At 43.3% G+C, this 8790-nt stretch overlaps 1 protein-coding gene across 2 annotated transcripts in view; it reads right to left on the bottom strand.

The window, feature by feature from the left end:
* ZNF507 (zinc finger protein 507) overlaps positions 1 to 7963 on the bottom strand; it is a 43550-nt gene extending 35587 nt beyond the window's left edge. The window contains exons 1-2 of one of the 2 annotated variants that reach the window (XM_040253771.1): positions 7790 to 7962; positions 6236 to 6329 (exon numbers count right to left, since the gene is read on the bottom strand). The gene's annotated coding sequence lies outside the window, so the exon portion shown is untranslated. Of the gene's footprint in view, positions 1 to 6235; positions 6330 to 7789 lie in introns of both variants that reach the window. The other variant, XM_040253772.1, reaches the window with a different exon arrangement.
* Between the last annotated feature and the right edge of the window lie 827 nt (positions 7964 to 8790).

Raw genomic sequence — 8790 nt, forward strand, 5'->3', positions numbered from 1 at the left:
CCAGATCTTTAGAACTGTGAAAGTATGGGCATGTAACTTTATGTAAAGGGCATAGAGAATTTTGAGAAGTATTATACAAATGAAACTAAATAAAAGCAATGATCCAGTTCCTCCTTTTATTTATTTTCCTGACGATAAACCACAAACTACGCTGTGGTTTTTTAGAGGTCATATTAGTGGTCAACTATTACTCATACACACACACACTCATGTACATATATATATATATATGTTTTTTTTCTGAAAGGGAAAGGGGCAGCAGAGAAGGCAAAAATTGATATCCTAGTTGTTTCAGGTCCAAAAAAGCACAGAGGCCTTAAAAGGGGTTATCTGTAGGTTCAAGTAATGTATCATGGCCAAGGAAGGCATTAAACATGAAATGCTTTATCTTTTAGCCTAAATCTTGAATATTTTCTGGCAGAACTTTCAAGCATTTCCTTTGGGTTAAAGTGGGATTAACTTGTTGACTTGGAACGCATTTTTTAGTTTAGGCTTGTTTCCAGCACCAAGTTTTGTTTTTCCACATTTTAGGTGCATTCTGGAATCTTACTCACAACATTCAGTAAATGCCAGCAAAATTACTAGTAGAACTAGCTACAGGCCAAAGATCATATTCTTAAACCTCAGTACAGGCTCTGAATTCATTTCAGAAGGTGAAGCAAGGCTCCTCTTCCTGCAGGCGGTTGAATCAACTTTTAGGGGCCCATTAGCTGCTGCCAAGATGGTACCTGGATTCCTGTAAGATCTCACCAGTCCTCTGATCAGTTTCAGGCCCTTTTCTCCCCCATGAGCTGACAGCAGTTATGGCTCTCCTGCTCTTATTTTCTACTCTTTGTGGCACACTAACTTTCTATAGCCAGATCCATATCATGCAAAAAGGCAAGCATTTTACTCTCAGTTTCTTTAGTACCACTTCTCCCCTCCGTCCGGACACTCTGTCTTGCGCGATGGGGTTTTTTGTCTCTTCTACTTCTAGCTGGACTCCCGGCAGGGTATGCATTCCACAGCCATTACAGCAAAGATAGCTATGCCAGCTCCCCAAGGCTAGTGGCCCTTGGGTCACTGTCCCACTAAACAATCTGAGGGCGTTACCTCTCAAAAGACTATTTATTTCCCTTATATCTCTCTAAAGCAGGAAGAACAGGGGTGATTTTAAATCTCTACAGTCAATCTTAAGTCACTAAAGAAGCGACTATTGGGAGAACAATTTGTTTCTTTAGAAAAATCCTTTGTGGCTTCACAGTGAAAATGAAAGTGTTAGTCGCTCAGTTGTGTCCAACATTTTTGTGATCCCATGGACTGTAGCCCGCCAGGCTCCTCTGTCCATGGGATTCTTGAGGCGAGAATACTGGAGTGGGTTGCCATGCCCTCCACCAGGGGAATCTTCACCACCCAGGGCTCGAACCCGAATCTCTTGTCTCTTGCATTGGCAGGTGGGTTCTTTACCACTAGCACCACGTGGGAAGCCCACACTGCCTGAGAATTCCACATTTGTAGGCCAAGGGAAGCTTTGGCTCTTCAAGTGATTACTGATTTCCCTCTAGGGTCATTCACTTAAGGCTTTATTTCTTTCAGTTCAATTGATTAATGCAAATTTCTTAAATAATAGTTACTAGGACTCCTTGAACATTCCATTTCTTACATAAGATTTGGTGCCCTACTACAGATGGAAGGTCTCCTTCCCAAGAAATGAGACAGCTACGTAGGCTGATTGATAATCTGGAGGTTAACAACTGAATATTTGCTCACAGACTCTGCACACCCACAGGGTTACAAAGGTGACTCATATTATCCTTCTACTATTTAATGACATAATAGGAGGGAGACAGAGCAGTACAAATTGCTCCCTGAGGATATTTCAGCATGTACCTTAAAAGAAAGTGAAATGAAGAAGAGGAGGAGCTCATCTCATTGCAAGAAAAAGACTAATACAAAAGAATCTGACAAAACATTCAGATTTTAAAGCTGTGTCTGCTCAGGCATTAAGAGCTAATGGAAATTTGCAGCAGATGCTCCAATTTTCCCTGAACATTTATGCAAGTATCTCATTTTAGAGACTGCATACATTCGGGGGAAAGTACAGAAATGGCACCTATAAAACAGATATCACAACATAAAATACATCAAGAAGCACCTGAAAAACCAGTCTGGGTCCACATGGCAAAGTTTATGCACAAGCCTCATGGTAACAAAAGCCTCTGTTAGAAAAGGTTAGATAAACAGTTCATAATAATGTATGCTAAGAGAGGAAGTTAAGGTGAATACTGGCCAACTCTTAAAATTTTCACAAAAATTTCACGTAGGCCACCAATGTGCATGTGCATTTGAGATCACATGTCCTAAGGTAAAATCTGCATAATAAAGAAGATAAAAATAAGGAGTACAGATACAATCCCAGTGGCTCAAGAATGCTGACAACCTGGATTAAGATAATCTGTGTACTATTCTTGGCCTCTCAAGAGATCAAGGCAAATGCACCTTAAAAACAGCATCACCAAGGGTGGAGGGGTAGGGGCGCTCAGGCTGACAAACCAGGTAAGAACAGCAAATTTTCTAACTGGAATGATGAGTCCCTTGGAGTTCATTATATTATTCTTTCTACTTGTGTAAACCTTAAAGAATTTTAAAACTAAAAAGCTAAAAAAGAAAAAAGTTATGCACAAGGCATCAAGCTAGGTATCAAGAAGAAAGGGAAAAAATTGTATTCACACAGTTTAAAACTGAGTTGAGTGGGAAAGACTCATATACTTAGAACTTAAAAAGAATTAACCACTTTTAAATAACCCAGCAGTACCTAAGGTGAGAAGGTCAGTTTTCATTCCAATCCCAAAGAAAGTTCAAACTACTGTACAACTGTGCTCATTTCACATGTTAGCAAAGCTATGTTAAAAATCCTTCAGGACAGGCTTCAGCAGTAGGTGTACAAGCTGGGTTGAAAAAAGGCAGAGGAACAGGAGATCAAATTGCCAACATTCCTTGAATCTGGAGAAAGCAAGAGAATTCCAGAGAAACATCTACTTTTGCCTCATTGACTACAGTAAAGCCTTTAACTGTGTGGATCACAACAAACTGAAAAACTCTTAGAGATGGAAGTACCAGACCACTTTACCTGTCTCATAAGAAACCTGTATATGGGTCAATAAGCAACACTTAGAACCACACATGGAATAACTGTTCAAAATTGGGAAAGCAATACAAGACTGTATATTGTCACCCTGCTTATTTAACTTCTACTCAGAGTATATTATGTGAAATACCAGGCTGGATGAATCACTAGCTGGAATTAAGACCGCTCTAATGGCAGAAAGTAAAGAGGAATTAAAGAGCCTCCTGATGAGGGAGAAAGAAGAGAGTGACAAAGCTGGCTTGAAACTTAACATTCAAAACACTAAGATCATGGTATCCAGTCCCATCACTTCATAGTAAACAGAAGGGGAAAAGTGGAAGCAGTGACTGTTTTATTTTCCTGGGCCACAAAATCACTGTGGACAGTGACCACAGCCATGAAGTTAAAAGACGCTTGCTCCTTGAAAGGAAAAGCTACGACAAACCTAGACAGTGCATTAAAAAGCAGAGACATAACCTCACTGATAAAGGTCTGTATAGTCAAAGCTATGCTTTTTTCAGTAGTTATGTACAGATGTGACAGTTTGAAGCATAAAGAAAGCTGAGTGCTGAAGAATTGATGCTTTTGAACTGTGGTGTTGGAGAAGACTCTTGAGAGTCCCTTGGACTGCAAGGAGATCCAACCAGTCCATCCTAAAGGAGATCAGTCCTGAATACTCATTAGAAGGACTAGAGCTGAAGCTGAAGCTCCAGTACTTTGGCCACCTGATGTGAGGAGCCGATTCATTGGAAAAGACCCTGATGCTGGGAAAGATCAAAGGCAAAAAAAGAAGGAGGTAGCAGAGCATGAGTGGTTAGATAGCATCACCAACTCAATGGACATGAATCTGAGCAAGCTCCAGGAGACAGTGGAGGACAGAGGAGCCTGGCGTGCTGCAGTCCATGGGGTCGCAGAGCCAGACATGACTTAGCGACTGAACAACAATCATCCAAGGCGAAATAGTTAGAAGGCAACAGCCAATGACCAAATCCTAACAGACCGAACTCATTTTGGTTAGGAAGGGAAACAAAGGCTCCCTGAAGAGGTAAGATGCATACTGCATTCCGACAGAAGAGCCTTCTGGATGTCACCCATCTGCCCCTGTGGGCTCACTGACTGATTCTCCACTCTGCTCTCTATTCCAGGAGGAATTACATCATTAGGCTCCCATGCCCTCTGGCTGAGTTATGCCAACGGGGCGCCATAACAGGAAATCAGGAGGAGGCAGCAAAGGGAGATCAAGACACTCATTTTTTTCCCTCGAGGTCACCTTGAACTGGCTGTGATCCTCAACAGAAGGCCATTATTAAGGAGAAAGGACTCTCCTTTCTCCTGATGCTGCTAGCTCCAGATAACTGAATGATTCCTGGGCCTTGACTACATAGGTCCTACATCTTTATAAGTATCTTTTAAAATACATCCTCCCTGAATTGTCCTAATCTCAGAGTGCCTGCCATTTGCTTTCTTGGAATTTGGTGACAAGAAAGCAACCATAACATCAGTAGATTTTCAGAAGAGAACAAGCATGCTATCTAGAGATTAAAGACCAGTATGGCTGAACAGTAAGGTTTACTAGGATGAGGAAAGATTACAGGCATCAGCAAAACAGGGTGTTTCTCATTTGAAATCTTTAGACATAACATTTGACCAAATATATCAAATTGTTATTAAGTAAATAAATGTTGTATCCCAAACCAGTAATGTTCTACAACCTTTTCCACTTTCCTAAACAATAGATTCCCACAGGCAAAAGCTTGTAATTAATGTCTTTCCCAAGAAAAGAGCCAACTCTTATCAGCTGTCTTTATTTCCTTACAATTTGCTATTTGGCTTATTTGTACATCTAATTAGTTCCTTTCATTTATAGCAGTATGGTTATCATAAGTAAAATCAAGTTGAACAATTCATGTGGGCCTGGGTGGGACTGGATAAAAGCTGTAATTTTCTGTGGAAGAAGACAGTTCAGTATGTTATATAAAGCATCTTTTCTTTCAGACTAAGATTGTTCTTCTAATTATTAAAAAAAATTATGTTACAGAAGTAATGGTCAATTCCTCATTCTTCCACATTATTGTAATTCTGAAAGAGAAAAATATTTATTTTGCTCTAGCCAAAAGGTGGCAGGGGGCATAGCTCATGGGTTCCTCTCCTAGAGGAACCTCAGTTGTGTGACCTTAGGCAAGTCACTGTTTCTGAGCGTTTTACATTCTGTAGCTGTAAAACTCCAGAGTTGTGCTGGACAAATTTTCATGTTTCTGGGTTATAAACTGAAAAGTTACTTTGAAAATGCTTACATGTTATTTGTAGATTTAACTTACTAATGCCTCTAACATACTTGAGTTAAAATCTCCTTAGCTTAATGTAGTTAACTGCCCACCAAGAAAAAAATGAGTGTAAATATTAAAGTATGTCTAATATTCCTTAGCTGGCATCTAGCCTGACAGAATATTCGAAGTTGGCAGCTGCAATTAAGACATAAGGTGAAACTACTGTTAACCAAGATTCAGATTTAACACTCACTGAGCACCTATAAAGTGCCAAGCAATGTGCTGGAGACTACCAAAGTAAGAGGGAATCTGTGCCCTTGAGGTGCTCACAGACCAGAGAATAATGCCAGCACAGATTCTTGTATTACTGATGTACCTGGTAATACTGGCCTCTTTATTTGCAGATGAGGAAACTGAGGCTCACAGATGTAAAGTAATAGCTAGCTTAAGAATTAGAATACAGGTCTATCTTATTCTAAATTCATCGTTTCTCAGTTCAGTCGCTCAGTCGTGTCCGACTCTTTGCGACCCATGGACTGCAGCACACCAGGCCTCTCAACACACCAATTTTCCTCTTAATTCTCAGCGTGAACAAAAAATGTACAAAGTAAAATACTGACAAGAGCAACAGCCCCTTACAGCTAGGCAGTATCAAACATGTATGTTTGAGCTTCATTAAGTCTTTGGGACAGGTTACCTGGGTGTTACATAATTCTACAAATAAGGGCACACTCAGTGTTCTTGCCTGGAGAATCCCAGGGACAGCAGAGCCTGGTGGGCTGCCTTCTATGGGGTCGCACAGAGTCGGATACGACTGAGGCAACTTAGCAGCAGCAGCAGCAGTGCAGTTTAAGTGACTTACCCAAGGTTACATGGCTGTTAAGTGGCAGAGCCAGTGTCTTTCAAATCAATTCCTGAAATTAATACAGTCCCTTGGATCAATCTTCAAAATCCAGCTGTAGCCAAGAATGAAAGTATACAGTATCAAACATTTCTCTTTCTTGGTGAAACCAAGTAGTAATTTTGGGGAGGGGCGGGATGACAGTGAAAAATTACCCAATATTTCATGTAAAGAAATTCAGAGGAATGTTCATTGAACCCAATTATGTGACGCAAATTTACAAAATTTACCTAACAAGCAGACTTCAGGATTTGGCACAAGTTGGAAAAAAACAGCTCTGGAAATTTCTCCAATAATCATATATTTCATGTTTTAGCTCAAAATTTATCTAATTGACTCAAAATACTATGGGCTTTACTGATATAACTTTCTAATGAATAAAAAGCAATAAGCCGTACACTGCCATTTTAATCTTAATCAAAAATACAGTCTAAATGGTTGATTCTGCAAACTTCCAACAGTTCTACAACTGAAAGGCAGCATGAACTGATAAGTCACAGTCCACTGACCTACCTACATCATCTTAAGGCACTTTCCTGCCCCGGTCCTACATATCTTTGCTATTTCTTATACTGGATAGAATGAATTTAAAAGATCAAAAAATAGTATTCATTTCACCTATAATGCAACTTTATCGACTATGGTTAAGTAAACAGTTCATTGCCAGGGCTGAAAGTACATATTTGGCTCTCCCCTGAAAGTAATTTTAAACGAGTCAGTACGGTAAAGGAACGCAGGACCAGACTTTCTCTTTAATCAATAATGCAACCCATACACTGAGTCACAGCAGAGAAGAAAGTACAGACTGAAAGAGGTGCTAAGTCCAGTAATTGCCGGATAAGAGAGACGCAGACCGAAAGCAAATTACAGCCCACTGCGGTAACTAAAGAGATCGCCTGCGGGTTGGGATGGTGGCCTTGGCCTAATTAATCATACAGGCCTTCCACACACAAACCGTTCATTCCGGAGGCCCCCAGGTCTTAACGGTGGGGAGCTTTTCCCAGTGATTTCAGTGACTGATCAGTAGGGAGACCACTTACTTCATCGAAGTGATTCGAAATAGGTGCAGAGACCAGAATTGCTTTTCTACTAGTTCTTCCTACATCAAGCAGTGGCTAAGGGCAGGGGCGATAGGGGTTGAGAAAAGTAATCAAGAGACGTGGGGAAGACACCGTTTTCGCTCCATCCCGTCTAGGCGAAGCGGTTTCACCTGTGCAAAGGGAAGGAAGCGACGGCCGGCGAGCCTGTCTGCGGGCCAGGCTGGTGAGAGTTAAGCTGGGAGCAGCAGGTTCCCCCCACCCGCAGCTGCAGGGCAAGCCCGGGGTCTCCACAGTCCTTGCTGTGGACGGGACAAAGGACTGAAAAGGGACACGGAACTTGGGGCCTGTGGCGAGCACCGGGAGAGTGTCGACCTGCTGAGCAGGAAGCCGGCGCCGGTAGAGGCCTGAGGGGAGGACGCACATGGCCGGCGGCGGTGCTAACAGCGGGCGGAGGGACGGCCCGGGGACGCGGTACCTGCGGTCGGGCGGCGGCTGCTGCTTCCGCGAGCCTCCTTTGCCGGCCAGGAGCCGGCCGTGCCCTCGCCCTCGTCCTCGCCCACCTCTCTCACGGCTCTTTACCCTCTTTTACCCCGCTTTCCCCATCCTCATCAGGAGCTCCAAAATGGCGGCGCTGGGGACAGATCACGTGAGCTGCGGGCAGGTCAGGTGACCCGAGTGGCGGGCGGAGAGGGCGGGGCGATGTTCAGGCTCCGCCCATGGGCATCCCGGGTCTTGGGGCTGGGCGGGCGCGAAGGCGATGCCACACCCACTCACTGCCATCCCTGGCTTTTGGGTGGGTTTAAGGCGCGCGTTGTCGGGCTCCTAAGGTCCCATGGCGAGGCCCTGTCAGCGGTCTTTGGTTCTTGAAGTCAGTGACTCTTCTCTTTGGAGTCTCCACATGTCGCCCAAACCCTCTGTGGGCTGTCTTTATCACCCCATCCTCTCCCTCACTGGCTTTCAGCAGTGGGCCTTGACATTCTTTCAGCCCCATACTTCTGAGTTTGCTACTGCTTTTGGCTAGGCTATACATTTTTGTGGTGTTCTTGGCTAAAATGTAGAGGTCATACCTAGGTTCATGGCTGGACTTGAAGTGCTCCTGGTGAGGAGTAGAGCTGGCCCTGGGAAATCTATTTGCTGGTGAGATTGAAGATTTTCAGGAAAATCCCCGGGGTTGTAGGACCACACTTGGTAACTTGCTTGACCCAGGAGCACAACAGCAGTCCTTTGAGGGCAACATATGTTGGTCATTTGGATCTGTCTTATGGCATACACACCTGCTTTATAAGCAATCCTGTTTTGCCCTGGCTAACAGAATAAAATGCAGTGTGAGTGAAGCTTTCTGCCCAACTTCAGGAATGCCGTACAGGTTGAGTGTCTTAGCAACTGAACAGCAGGGTGCTTGGATCCGGGCTGAGAAGGAGGGCCATGAATAGTAGGAGGGGAGTGAAACTGAAGATTCCACTCATAGTAATGCAC

This window comes from Oryx dammah, unplaced genomic scaffold (assembly GCF_014754425.2).
Source record: "Oryx dammah isolate SB20612 unplaced genomic scaffold, SCBI_Odam_1.1 HiC_scaffold_13, whole genome shotgun sequence".
Lineage (NCBI taxonomy): Eukaryota > Metazoa > Chordata > Mammalia > Artiodactyla > Bovidae > Oryx > Oryx dammah.